Source organism: Oryzias latipes, chromosome 5 (genome assembly GCF_053564925.1).
Source record: "Oryzias latipes strain Hd-rR chromosome 5, Olatipes_Hd-rR_3.1".
In the NCBI taxonomy this organism is placed as follows: Eukaryota; Metazoa; Chordata; class Actinopteri; order Beloniformes; family Adrianichthyidae; genus Oryzias; species Oryzias latipes.
In genome coordinates, this window is record NC_136241.1 from 13,075,970 (window position 1) to 13,090,570 (window position 14,601).

The 14,601-nt window shown below is 39.6% G+C and overlaps 1 protein-coding gene across 1 annotated transcript in view; it reads right to left on the reverse strand.

Moving 5' to 3' along the window:
- The window catches only part of ppp1r16b (protein phosphatase 1, regulatory subunit 16B), a 92,741-nt gene extending 78,455 nt beyond the window's left edge, over window positions 1-14,286 (reverse strand). The window contains exon 1 of the mRNA XM_004068771.5: window positions 13,755-14,286. The gene's annotated coding sequence lies outside the window, so the exon portion shown is untranslated. The remainder of the gene's footprint in view (window positions 1-13,754) is intronic.
- Between the last annotated feature and the right edge of the window lie 315 nt (window positions 14,287-14,601).

Sequence of the window (14,601 nt, forward strand, 5' to 3'; positions counted from 1 at the left end):
TTTACAAAGTGATTAGAGATGCAACAATTCTAGTTTTCTGTTTTTTGATATTATTTACATGCCGGTTCCAAGCCCGGTTAGAGAAGGTTGCGTCAGGAAGGGCATCCGGCGTAAAACATTGCCAAATTTACCATGCGACTTGTTCGCTGTGGCGACCCCTGATGGGAGAAGCCGAAAGTGGAAGTAAGATTTACATAATGATGACAGACTGACTACATTACAACTTCTCATTGTGCTTAATGCACTAAATACTAAATACCCAACTATAGGGCTGCACGATATGAGGAAAACTCGCGATATGCGATATTGGTGATTAATATTGCAATAACGATATAATTTGCGGTATATAAACAAATATCAAACCAACCAAAAACATTTCCATTTCAATGCAACAGTATAAAAATTATACTCCAAATGACCCTTGTCGACATAGGAGGCAAACATCAAACATAAAAGGGCTCATCTGATTGATCAACAACGTAAACGGGTCCTTCTGATTGGTTAAATGCATAAAGGGATTTATTTAATTTATTCAATATTTCAAGCTGCCATGAGTTTGTTTTAGCACATTTAACCCTTGTGCTATCTTAGATGACCCCACCCTTCCATTGATGTGTTCTCCCTACCATGACAAAGGTGGATAAAGGTGGAAAGATTTCATGTAATCCATGGATACCAGTGAAGATCACAAATCATTGAAGAAAAAAGGTTCAGAGCACTGTCTAGTGGGTCTAGATGACCCCACTCCCAATGGTAAAGTGCCTAGGATAGCACAAGGGTCAAGGTAACCATTTATTGCAATTTTCGCCGTCTTTTGCGGTATGCATATTGCACAGCTTGATGTCGCGATAACGATAAATTTGCGGTATATTGTGCAGGCCTACCCAACTATATCCCAGCCCTCTACTCAAGGCCCTTTCAGAGTTCATGGTCAGAGTACAATCACAGGGAGGTTGTTACTCTCCAAATGGTCCTTTTAGGAGGTGTCTTGGCACAATGTCACTAAGAGCAACTCTTTCTGTCAGCGATGTACATGCTGTACAACAATGAGTCATTAAAAGGTAGCCTTGCTACAACCAAGACAGATGAGCTAACTGCCAGTGTGCTCCTGCTGGCAGGACACTTTTTTGTTGCTATGAATAATCAGCAGCATCTGTCCACACAGCGTCTGCATCCTTTGAGCTACAAATCTCATTCATAAAGAATGTGTGTGGATGACCCATTTTGGTTTTTCCTGGCCAATCATTGGGTTTGTATTGGACTTCGTACTCTGATCTGAGTTTTGAAATAACAAACCAAAACAGTCTTTGGGTCTCTGAGTTCAGACTTGCAGAAGCATGCAGATGTGATTATCTGTCCATCAGTTGTATTCCTGGCAGTAGACATGCAGACTTTAACCCTTTAACAACAGAGCTGTCGCCAGTGACAGTTAATAACACACACTCTTTGATATAGCGTAAATCTTTGACAATTTACATGATCACTGTGAATCGGCCGATTCTGACACTACAAAAAAGCGGCTTTTCATGCTGGCGTTGCGCTGTTAAACAACACTACAAACGTAGTAGTGTTGTTTAACAACACTACTACACTTTGCGAGTTTTATAACATCGCAAAGACACTTTTCTTTGCATCAGAGTCAGCAGAGTTAGGTTAATTATGTAAACACTTCAGTGCTGTGCAGTGTTGCATATCAGCGCGAGGCTGCTTTTCTCCGGGACAGATGCATTTACATTAATTGCGTCAATGCTTGAAGAGTTACAGTAGATGAAAGAATGTAAATGCTGAAGCTAAAGCTTAAGAGTAAACGGGTTAAGGACAATTCTGTCTTCTATTGCTATTTACTTTTACATAGCTGTTACCAAGACAGTTTGAGCAATTCAGGAGATAAAACCTTTTATAGACAAAGTTTGTAAAAACAAGATTGCAACAGTAGTCAAATCTCTGCAAAAATAGGTAATTTCTACAAAATTTGTGACCTAGTGGTTGGGAACCCCAATGCTATTGAAACACAACAGATCAACTCTTGCTGTCAAGATCCTTCCATTTATGTCATCTTGAGCTGTTAATTTAAAAAAAAAATTCTAAACAGACAATACTGTACCATTATGGTAACCACAACAGCAAGAAGTCACCGTTTCAATTTACAAATAAGTTTTTATTAATTAGTCATGGCTCTGTTGTTACTGTACAAGGTACTGAAGTGGTGTTACGGAGATGGTGAGGAACAGAATGGCCTCATATGCGTAGCACACCGCAGCAAGTAAAAGGGGGTGACAGGTGTTGTAAAAAAAGAAAAAACAGATGCACACTCACTCAATGGAGCGGCAGACCAGACACATCAACATGTCAGAGACGTTGCATAAAATCACAGGTTTTCATGCAGCCAGGTGCGTAAAAATGTTACAGAGGAGTAACCTGATAAGACAATTACTAAAATGCCATTTTATACCCAGAGCAGGATTGGATAAAAGCACTTGCTCATACAGAACAGTCTCCTCATGAGACCAGCAATATTAACTGCACTTATGAGCCTCATCTCGTAAGGCTGGGCGATATGGCCTAAAATCTCCGATTTTATTTATTTTAATTCGATTTCAGATTTTGTCCCGATCCCCCCCCCCCCCCCCACACACACACACACACACACACACTTAAGGAAATCAATAAGTACAAACGGCAGACAACTTAAAGCAGATTTTGCTTTTATTTAATCAAACGCAAGACAAATGTAACTCCCATTTCTGGGATGAAAAATACATAAATGAACACACTCTTGGAATCAAAGTCCCAGCTGTGTTTTAAGTCCCACTTTGTAGTGTAGACTAAAAGGAGACAAACATTCACCTCGAGAGTAGCACCATTTTCTAAAGGATTAACAACACAGCTCGTATCTGGGGTCAAAGGTTTTAATTAAATTAATAAACCCCGTCTTCTCCACGGTACATATGGGTACCACGTCTTTGGCTATGTGCAAATCGACCCCTTCTGTGATTCTTCTCCACCGTGCCCCTTTTCTAGGGATGGATATTAAGCCCAGGTATTAAACGAGTCCCGGGGCAACATTTTTCAAGACCGCAGTATGCTTAAGATCTGACCTCAACGGTTCTGCTATCGGTACTGGTGAAGTTGCATTTTTTATGTGTCCCACAAGATAAAAACTAAAGCTGTGATGGTGTGGGATTTTTGATCACCGCACTGATGAAGCAGCAGGAGTTGCGGTCAACCACAAACCCCCCACCACCACATGGCGCCGCCGCCGAACACAAAATCCCCCGGCAGCCGCGTCGTAAATGAATACAATTCATAATTACAACGCAGTATTCTTTATTAACAAGTAACAGTAACACTAACTACTAACTAACTAATGAAGTAACTATATAGGTGTTGTAGAATGAATATGTGTATGTGTATGTGGAAGGAGCATGTGCTGCGCGAGAGTGAGTGAGTGAGTGAGTGAGTGAGTGAGTGAGTGAGTGAGTGAGTGAGTGAGTGAGTGAGTGAGTGAGTGAGTGAGTGAGTGAGTGAGTGAGTGAGTGAGTGAGTGAGTGAGTGAGTGAGTGAGTGAGTGCACAAGTGTTGGGGGTGCACGCACGTTCATGTTTGGAGTTACAAAGTCAAGGAGACCAGTGATTCACTCAGGAGAACCGTGTGTCCGAGCAGAGCTCGGACTTCCAGCTCACAGCGGCTTTGGGGTGGTGTGTGAGCTTTTCAAACGCAGAAAGGCCGCTCAGTCCTTAGAAACTGTTCAAACAATCACGTGGATTTGTGTTTCCAGTCGTGTCCCGAGAAAAATAAAGGCTGATGTTATTCCCACATATTTACGTGCAGCCAAGATGCAGATTGCGGCATTTTTTCCACATGGATTTTGTGTTCATCAAACAAGACTAATGTTGTTAGCACCGCCACACCCTGGCTTCTACCAGCTCCTTTCTTCCACCTAAAAAGCACTGACCACACGGATTAAAAATAAAATTATGAGCGAACAGGCGCTTCATAAAAACCCTAACATTAATAAAAGCACGTTTAGAAGATCATCTCCTATATTACTCAGCTGCATAAATGTATATGACAACTCAGTTTGTTTACAACGGGACTCATTTCCTTTTCCCGTATTTTCAACACTGCTACGCATGCTCAAATGATTTATTCCGACCGAAAGTGTGACCATGTGAACGTTCGTTCTAATCAGAAAAAGTTTTTCTGATCCCATGGACATGGTTGAGTTATAATCCGACCATTGATCCGATCAAGATATTTTGCGCTTGTAATAGCCGCTACTACTTCATATGAATGTGTTCATCGTTTATTTCATCTGCACATGGATTCTTTTTCATCAGTAGAACAGGATGCAGGTCTAAGGAAGCATCAAATCGCTGGTGGCGTCTACCTGCAGGTTTGTTCCCATCCAACTGATGTGCTGCAGGTTTTATCATGAGCGAATGTGGTTACCAAGTGCCTGACACTAAGTGGAAAAAATGTTGACTTGCTTTGTCCGTCCATGTGTTGGGTCTGATGCTCTTCCCCATCCTGGGTGGGGTTATCTGTCCGCCTGCAGCAAACTAACATGAGCATTTTGTGTTGACGTTAAACCAATCTGCTCATTTCCAAAAGGGTTTGACTTCAACTCGACCTTTCAGCCTTCCATCTGCTGCAGTATTTTGACTCACTACAGGCAAACTCAGTAAAAACAAATATTCTCATTTTCATTGGAATTGTTCTTGCTTCCCCTTTAAACTTCTTTAATCTTACGATTTGTATGTTCAGAGATCTCTCCCAGTGTTGAGTCATTTTGCTGCCTAATGATAGTTTGAGTCCTCAGTTAAGACGCAGAGTAAACAAGGCTTAAATGCAGCCAGCCTGCAGTAAGTGTCACTTGTAATCCACTGCTAAACGAAGATGGGTGCGCACTGAGGCTGCACCGTCTCAGTGACTGCAAGCATGAACAGAACAAGAGTAAAAGCTGTGCATGCAAGGTCTCGTTTGCCTTGAAAAACAAAGCTCTCCCTCTGCATTTGTTAGTCTCTGCAGAGTAAAAGCAAACAATAAAGGACAGCATTTCATCTCATTTTCACAAACTGCTTTTAGGGCAGTTTGATCTTCTTTTATAAAGGTAAACTTTGAGAGCACGGCCTTTGGATTTTTATTCCAGTTCAGATTAGAGCAACAATTTTTTTATAATAACTTAAACAATTGATGACATTATGTTTTACAGTAAAGGGGAATGTGGGATTTCATCTTTGGCCCATGAACACTTCACCAAACTAAAGTTAGAAATTCTCCAAAAAGAAATAGTTCCAATAGGGCTCCACAATATAAGGAAAACTTGCGAAGTTAGAGATTAGTATTGCAATGACAAAATGACTGGTGACACATGAACAAATACCAAAACAAAAAAAAACTAAATAAATCATTTCCATTTCACTACAACAGAATAAAAGTAAAAATTACACAAATCTAAATTACACTCCACATTGACCCATGTCTACATAGGAGGTGGGTATCTAACATAAAATATTTTTCATTCATCATCGTTAAGGGGTCCACCCGAATGTGTAAAAAGCTCTTTTTATTCCCGAAATACTTCAGGCTGGCTTATTTTAGCATGTGTGAAAACATTTAAGATAACTTTTTATCAGAGTTTACGCGTTTCACACAGGCTAATACCACAATGACGATACATTTTCAATGAATTGTGAAGGACTAATTTCCTTCCAAAACATCACACAAAACTTTCAACAGACAAAACTCAAAGACAATTTTTAATAAAAACGCAGCATGAGCAGCAATTGGAATGCATATTCTTTATAAAGCCTCGTCATTGATCGTTCTTAAAAAAGGAGACTCTTTTTAACAGCTGAACTGTATAAAGTGATATTTGTGCCACCACATTGAGAACAAAACTCATAGTTTTGCGATCAAAATTTCCTAAATTGCAAACAAAGTATTGAGTTTTAAAAACAAAGCAATGAAAATATTAAATGTTTGCTTTATAAATCTTTTTCTTTACTTTTTGTTGCGTTGGCAACACAAACTGTTTTCAGATGTGTTGTCTTCTTGCTTTCTCTCTCGTTGTTTTTGCATTCTCCACTCTGAGCACAGCGTAACGTTTGTGACACCAAACAGCCAATCACAGACAAGAGGGTTCCTGCTGATTGGTCTCGATTCTATGCAATCTAGTCGCTATATTTATCCAACACAGTCTCTGGTACCAAGAAGCCGAACAGGCACTGTTAATCTGTGTTGTCTCTCTGGCTGATGAAAAATCCATATTTAATAATTAAAACATTCAACTTTTAATTTAGCATTGTTCAAAATCATTAAGTCAAATTTGTGAATTCATGGCTAAAGAGCTCCTAAAACAGTAAAAGAAACTGTGTCACGTTTATCTGCAGACAACACAAAATCAACAGTCATGTGTGATCAATAAATCCTCTGGAGCAAAATATTGGTAAAAAGTTGAATCTTCTATGAGTTCTGTTTTTTATTAAAATAGATTTAAAGCACATATTATATTATGCTGCACAACAATGTTTTTTTTGTTTCTGTCCAGAGGAGAAAAGATACGAATATTTGCAGATGATTCACATACATTTTTGGATCATAAACTAATGACGTCCTGTATTTATACAGGTGTGAGTAGGAATAAGAATGATGGCTCACCAAACTAGACTTATGCTGAAAAAATTGTTGTTTACAAATTTTAATATTAAATTAAATATTATATAAATATTAAATATTATATTTTTCCGTTGAGTAAATTTGCTTCAGCACATGATCCTGTCTGACACGGGGTGTTTTATTTTTAATAACTTGTGTGCATTTGTCTAAATAAAAAATAAAAAAACATTTATATAATAGGAACAGATGCTTTTCTATTTATATTTCAACATGTTATTCATGAAGTAATATAGGTAATTTATACAAATCATAATGGTAACATAAGTTGACATCCCACTGGATGTAATAACCGTATATGAGAGTCATATAGTCATTTTTCTGCCTCAGAACATTTAAACGTGCTGGTTGCTACACTAACATAATATACTAACAATTGTACCATGGTCCGGGTGAATACTCAATTCTGATTGGCTGCTGGGTGTGCATTAAAAAGTGATTACGCACAGTGATAACCGCACGCCCCAAAAAGAAGATCCGGTCACCTATCTTGTGTCTTCGCGCCGGCTTCTTTAAAACAACCTTTTGCTTCATCATTTGGACAAAAACAAGTGGTAAGAGGTGAACTTTCTCTCTGAACTGATGCGTTATTCCAGAGTTTTTCAACCTTTTTTGAGCCATGGCACAAAAAAAAACTGTGTTCGTTGTGGTTTCAAGACATTTAACAAGGAAGACTCATTATGCACTGAGACGCTATCACTTAAACCCAATGCATCATGGGAGATGTAGTGCAAACAGACACAGAACATAGACAGACTCTCGTCTCTGAGCTTCATTATTTTGTTCACTTGTTCCACGGTCTGACACCGGATTCTGTAAAAAGCTACACCGCTAAAGACGAGCTTTAGCTGTTATTTTTGTTGGAACTGAGAGACTTTATGAGCAGAAACATAAAAAGGGAGTGAAGACTTTAACCACTACTGATTGGTCAGACTAATGACGTGTGATTAAGCCTGCAAGAATGATTGGTGGAGACAGTTAAAGGGGCGGGACTTTTCCTAAAACAGTTATAGCTGCAGCTTAATCGCGGTACCGTCATTCTTATCAAAATGTTTTTGATAGAATCAAATAAACACAAAGAAAAAAGTATTTTATCATCTTTCATATTCCTAACTACTCAGTGTTTTATCAGGGCCTGTTTGGATGAACACAGAGCTGATATCCTGGAGATGGTAAATGAGGGCAATTTCCCACTGCACACCTGACCATCTCCCACGGCACACTAGTCTGCCGCGGCACACTGGTTGAAAAACACTGCTTTATTCAACCCATCGGGATGATCAGCATATATATATCTATATATATATAGATATATATCACTTTATATCGCTGAATCTTGGCTGCAGCAGTGGTGCGGTGCCTTGTCACATTCCCATGAGAGGGCGCCGCACCACTCCAATATGGGAATGTTCTGTGTTCGGGTTGGGAGGGATATGGGGAAACACAGAGCTGTATTGTCGTTCAAATACGCTTACCTTTTGAAAATATGCTCTGTGTGTTAATGTGTTCTAAAAACTCATTAAAAAGTTGGAATAAAAAAGCGATCCAAATCCAAATTAAGGACTAAAAACTGGTTAATATTTATTTATATTGTAAGTATCATGGCATAAGCAGGTTAATGGCTTTCGAAGTGTGCATTATCACTTCGAAGCATTAGCATCTCCGCTTCGCAGCGAACGGTTCAGGCTTCCACGGCGTGTGTTAAAAAGTGATAATGCACACTTCGTCGGCCAGTAACCCTTACTAAATACAGAGATGTGTTGTATTTTGGCTTTTGCTACTGCTTTTGCACTTAGCTCACAGATAAACAGGAGAGAATGGTTGAAGAAGGCAGAATCCTGGTCGAACAGAACCAATAAAAAGTCTGGTGTCTGCTCCAGGCACGGGGATGCGAGCGCAAAGAAACTTGATTGGATAGAATCTAGTCTGTGATTGGCTGTTTGGTGGCAGAAACATCAGCTAAATTCAGAGTTGAGAGCGCAAAAACAAAAATAGAGAGAGAGCAAGACTCCAGACAACATATGTGTCGCTAATGCAGAAATTTATTTTGAAAGCAAAGAAAGGGATTTTCAAAGCTTGCATTTAACATTTTCATTTGCTACTTTATTTTTCAAACTGAAAATTTTGTTTGTAATTTAGAAAATTTTGATCTAAAAACTGGGACATTTATTCTGAATGTGGTGGCATGAATATCATTTCAAATACTGAAACTGTTTAGGGTTTCTGCAAAAGAGTGGCCACATGGCTGTTGCTTTGGTCAATGTGCTCCGTTTCTTTCTTATGCAAAATTAATGCAGCTGTTTTAGACCAGAAAGCACACATAGCACCGTTTCCACACTAATGAGACACTGACGCGCTAAAAACATTTGATCTTTTCAGAAGTTTACTAGACAGAATGCTTTTAGATAAACATGGGATCACTCAAATAATTAAAGACATCAAGCCATAAACATGTTTCAAGAGATCAGAGAAAAGGAGCAACAGCTAAAAAAAAAGTGAGAAAATAAAAAAGCAAGCCAAAAACAGCCACTTGAATCGATTCTTCCACTTTCAATACACATGGATTATAGAAAAAGAGCTACTATAGAGTGCAGACCACGTGATGCTTGTGCGCACACATACACATATACACACATGCATGCATAGATACACACATCCTGCAACTACAGTCCCAGCACAACCAGGCACAGCCAAGCACCAGATTGCGCGGCCAAATTTAGACAAATGGGTATCGGGTTCATACTCAAATCTGACTACAAAACCTGACTATAAAGGGACCATAATAAACATAAATAAAAAGGATAAATACATCTTTAGTTCTCACACAGAGATTTGTCCAACAAGACTTTTAACAATGACTGAGTTCTTCCTTTGAAGTTAAACAGCTGTGTTCCTCAAGTAGAAAGTAGATGAGGGGAGTTTTGCTCAAGAGCAGAATAGGAGCAGGACTTTGGATGGGCTCAGTGGGTTCTGAGGCTTCATCTGCAAACTTCATCACTTTACTTTTGGAATTATTATAAATATCTGAAAATATTTAGATGCACAAGAATGAAAGATGCACGCACTTTTCTTTTTTAACTGACAAAAGGTTTTCTTAGCTGTTGGGGGGAGGGGGTGGGGACAACTTTAGAATCTAGACATCTGAGAAAAAAAGTGCAGGCCACAAATTCAATGAGCTCATTTCCTGTTTCACTGACTTCCTGTACTAACTGTTGGCTCCATGTCTGAAAGCCTGATACATAAACATGCAACAAGTAAAAAATGTGCCACCACAACACAAAAATGATGCTACTGTACAACACTGTGAGTCGAAAGGAACACTAACATGGATTTTCAAAATTGTAAAAAGACCTTTAACCTATAAGAAAACAACAATGTCAGCAAGAAGAAAAGCCAGAGGCTTAAATCAAATAGCTTTATTTCCAATGTGCTAATGCAGACTACACTTCACACCAGCAAAATCAGCAAGATCACAAAATACAGAAGAAGTCGTGGGGAGTAAACAGAGGAGATCAGGGAAGAACTGCAGACTTTCTGTCTGTTGGCGCTTTGCCAGTCACTAAAGGCACATTTAGGGTCCCTTTAGACTCCTTACATTAGTTATTTTATTGTACGGAGACTAACGGTCCTTCTATGAGAGTATCAGCGATGAAGCATTGCCGCTTTCCACCTTTTGCCTCTGTAATGTGTACCTTTGTCAGGACTTTGAATGCAGCAAAGGCATTTGATCAGTGTTATGTTCGACTTCATGTTCAGAACCCTGTCCACGATTAGGAGGGGAAAAAGTCAACTGACCTCATTTCATGTTTAAGCAGAAGGCCGAAATGAGTGATAGTAAAAGCTATAAAAATGCGCGTAAGTACAACAACACATCCAGAACCAGGACACGCTCCAAATTTCCTCAGAACACCTTTCATGGAAAGACAGCTTTGCCTGTTTGGAGCTTTGCAGACAAATCTGCACACAAAGAACAGATTGAACAGAACAGCATAATACTAAAGAGACTAAAGCACTATTCTACAATAAAGCTGTTTTAATGTGCTCAGGGGATTTTAGATATATTGGCATCCTGCAACAGGAAGGATCCTGCAGCATGTCCACAGGTCGCCTCATTATTTACTGCAATGAAAAACAATTTAGAGAATGCCAATACTAATCATTTATGATAAAGTGTGCTGAAAATGCAATGAGCTGCAAGACAGACCGATTCATTTTAATGAGTTCATCCAGTCCTAGCAACAATTAAACTTCAACAAACATAAAAGATTTTCTCTTTGGATTCTTCAAACATCAATCAGGTATGGCTAACTTTTGGATCATGAGGATCTATCAGCACTGTTGATAGCCAACCGAAGATTTGCCCCTGTCAGCCACAAGATTACAGATTAGCAGACAGCGCCTGGTTGCTTACTATAATCAGAATGCTGATCTAGTATAATCTGTGTTCGATGCACAGCAAGCTGCTTTCTGGCGTGGCTCATGAAAGACTTCTTACACAGCAGGAAATCCAAGGATAGTTTTTTTGGGACTCAAATAACAAAAATAAAAAAACAATATTAACAATAGCACAGTGACTGTATATTTGTTTGAACTCGCTGGTTTACTATTGGTTCTATTTCAAACATGACATGTGGTCTTTCAGTGAGCTCCAATGGGAATTAGCGTTTCAGTGTGTGATGGTCAACACCCAAGTCATCCATATGCGTAATCAGGAAGAAGGGAGGGTGGAGGACAGCAGCAGAGATCATAAACTCAGATAAACCGGTTTTTGACTTGGCAAAAAAAGAAAAAAGCTAATGACTTCTTGCTTAAAGTACCAGAGGAACTGCCACTTGCAGTTCCCTGAATAAGAATAAAACAGTAATATTTGGTGTTGTGGTGTGCAGCAAAAACGGTTTCCTGATTTTTAAAACTGAACTGCTGTCTGGAAACAATGTGTCATTGCTGGAGTTTGCCATCAGCAAAGTGTCATTTTCAGTTTTCCAGTAAACGATAAGCAGTAGGTCTTTACATTTCCTATAAAGTTGCTTTGAAAATGAAAAGGCTACTAAGCCCTAACCTCACTCAATCATTAGGATTAAAAGTAGGGAGCGCGTGACTTCGGTTTAAGTAGAGGGAAAAAAAGACATGTTTTTCACTTTTTTATAAATTAATTTCTTTTGCATGTTTTTTATTGGGAAATCCAAAAAGGCTAATGAAAACAGAAAAATATTACCAAGCAAATGGGATTTCTCCACAGTCAAGTGGCTAAAGAAGACAACATCTATTACGAGTCACATTTATATCCATGAAATCAGAGTAACCGTGAAGAATCAAACTCTTGATTTTCAAAATGCAACACTTCCTTTCTCTTTGTGCTGAGGCTTTTACCGTCAACTCTCCCGAAAGCAAACATGTTCTACATTCTACACTGTACCTCCACTCATCATTTCACAGGGAGCTGACCCAGTCCACAGCATTCCTGGGATAAATTCAGGTGACTAAATCTTTATTTTATTTACACAGAGAGCTCTATTTTTTATTCTTTTAAACACTCCCAGGACCCATGTTTGTCATATCGTGACAGAACAGACGGGCTCCTAAATTAATACTTTCATATTTGTGACAAGCCTGCAGGCTTTTTTCAGGTATCTACACGTTCTCAGACAATGAGGTACATTCTCATCAACTGACATCTGCCTGTCGGTTTAGTAGATGGACGACTATGCACGGTGTAGGTCATTAAAAAGTGGGAAAATCCATTAGGAACAGCTGAAAGCCTGGCAAAAGGCAAGCATGCCACTTGACATGGTGTAGTGATCGTTTTCTACAAAGTTAAGACCAATCTGCACATTTGATCGAGCAAAGTCTGCATTATTTCCTGTCGATACAACTGTAACCCCTAATGTCCTCATTTAAAAAAGAAAGAACCTTTTATTTTTGATAATGCATGTAATAAAATGGTATAAGTTTTTACATCGTTATTGTTTTTGAACACTAAAAATCATCTTTTGATCCATTTTAAAAGCGTTCGCCTCAGAGTTTGTGGGTGGGGCTTATTCCCCACCATCTATTTGTTTACATGCTCTCCCGCTAGCTTACAGCGCTTCACACTCCCAACCTAACATTGCCAGTGCAACAAATATGGCAACCAATATTGGATCTATCCAGCTGAAACAGATAGTTTCGCACTATAAAGTTTTTTAGTAGTTAGAGCTTAGGGACATAAACACAGTCTTATTTAAACTGCATTAATCTGCTCCTGATACACAACATAAAGAAAAAAGATCAGAACATGTTAAAAACACCAGAAACATGATTTTCATTGGAGTAGGTCCTAAACACCTGTTGCCTTGTTAAAGAAAAAAGCCTAAAGATTCGTTTTTACTGACTGCATTTCTGTCTGAATAATTGATGCCAGAATATTTTGCTTTAAGAAACTGAAGCAAAAACCTTTATTGAGGCATTCGTAATGTTGGCTGTAAAACAATCCATCTATTGATCAACAAAAAGAAACACAAATTCTGCTAAATAAGTACATACTAATTTTACATCTTATTTGTTCTACTAGAGTATTTAGATCCTCACAGTCCACCACACCCACAATGATGTCAGTTAATCACATAAGACCAGCTTATCATTTTTAGCAGATTTGTCTTTCATGGCAGATTTGATGTTTTTAAAAACAGGAAATTACATTTCCAATGTTCTTGTTTTAACAGAAATCCCTCTATGAAATCAAATGTTTGATATAGATTCTATTATTTGTGCTTTTGAATTACACCTGCTCATGTGTGGGACAATTGTTATCTATAGACTTCAAAATATAAGTTTTTTTTTGTTTTTTTTTTTTTTACTTGCCTGAATCCAAGCATTTGTTTTAGAGTGTAAAGTACCACTTAACCTAAATACTGCAAATAAAGAGGGGTTTTCGTTCACCTCTTTAACTTTAATCATACAAAAAGAAAGGGTTCTGCTGGTTTCTGTAGTTTCAACTTAAAAGTTGGAGGACAACAAGTCCGCCTTGGCGAGCCCTGAGCTGCCATATAAAGTCATATATCTCCGGATCTCTAAGCAGAAGATGCAGTCAAACTCACAGAGACGCTGTGGAGGTTTTAGGTGAAACAATGTGCAGCTCGACGCTGGCGCTGAGGCGACATCAAGGAGAAGATGTAGATCCGCTCTGCTGATGATCTCGCACGGCGCGGCTCAACTCGCAGCCGCCGCGGTAAAGTAAGCCTCCTCCGGGTTAACGACGGGTCGCTTAGCCGTTCAGTGACCCGCCAGAAGCGATAAAGTCTGCTAGCTTGAAACTGCTTCAGCGGGAGCCGGACGTGCCTCCCCTCCAGCCTCTCCTTGCCGCTTTTCCTCCCCGCTCCTGGTTACAACCGGCGCGGGGCTCTCCTCCCCAAAACTAGCAATAAGCCCAACATTTCAGCGCTCACCTCGGTCCAGGTCGAGGTGTTCACGCGGAGGCGGGAAAAGAGCAGAGGAGGAAGGAGGTATCCAGGAGGTAGAAACTTGTCCCGTTAGTAAAGAAACAACTGGTGTGTGTGTGCCCCTGTGCGCGCGTGCGTTTCTGTATGTGTGCGGCTCTGCCGTCTCTCTCTCCTCGCTCCCACTCAGTCCTTGAGGGCGGGGCTGAAATGGGGGAGGAGGAGCTTCCGCCGTGGGCGTAGCCACAGAACACGGCAAGGGTGCACTGAGGGGGGTCCCGGACGACCATGGGCGCCCACTTGAAAGTCTTGATCTAATTATGGTTAACTTTGTTTTCACTGCAACTGTGCTGATTAGTTTTTTTCTTTTTGTTTTCTCTTGACTGTTACAGAGGTAGAGCTAATCCACAGCTGGGAGGAACCAAAAGGTATATATGAAAAGGGTGTCAACAGCAGGAAATGGGCCTTGTATGCTTTCATGTTTTGCTAGTATAGTCTGACCAATTTC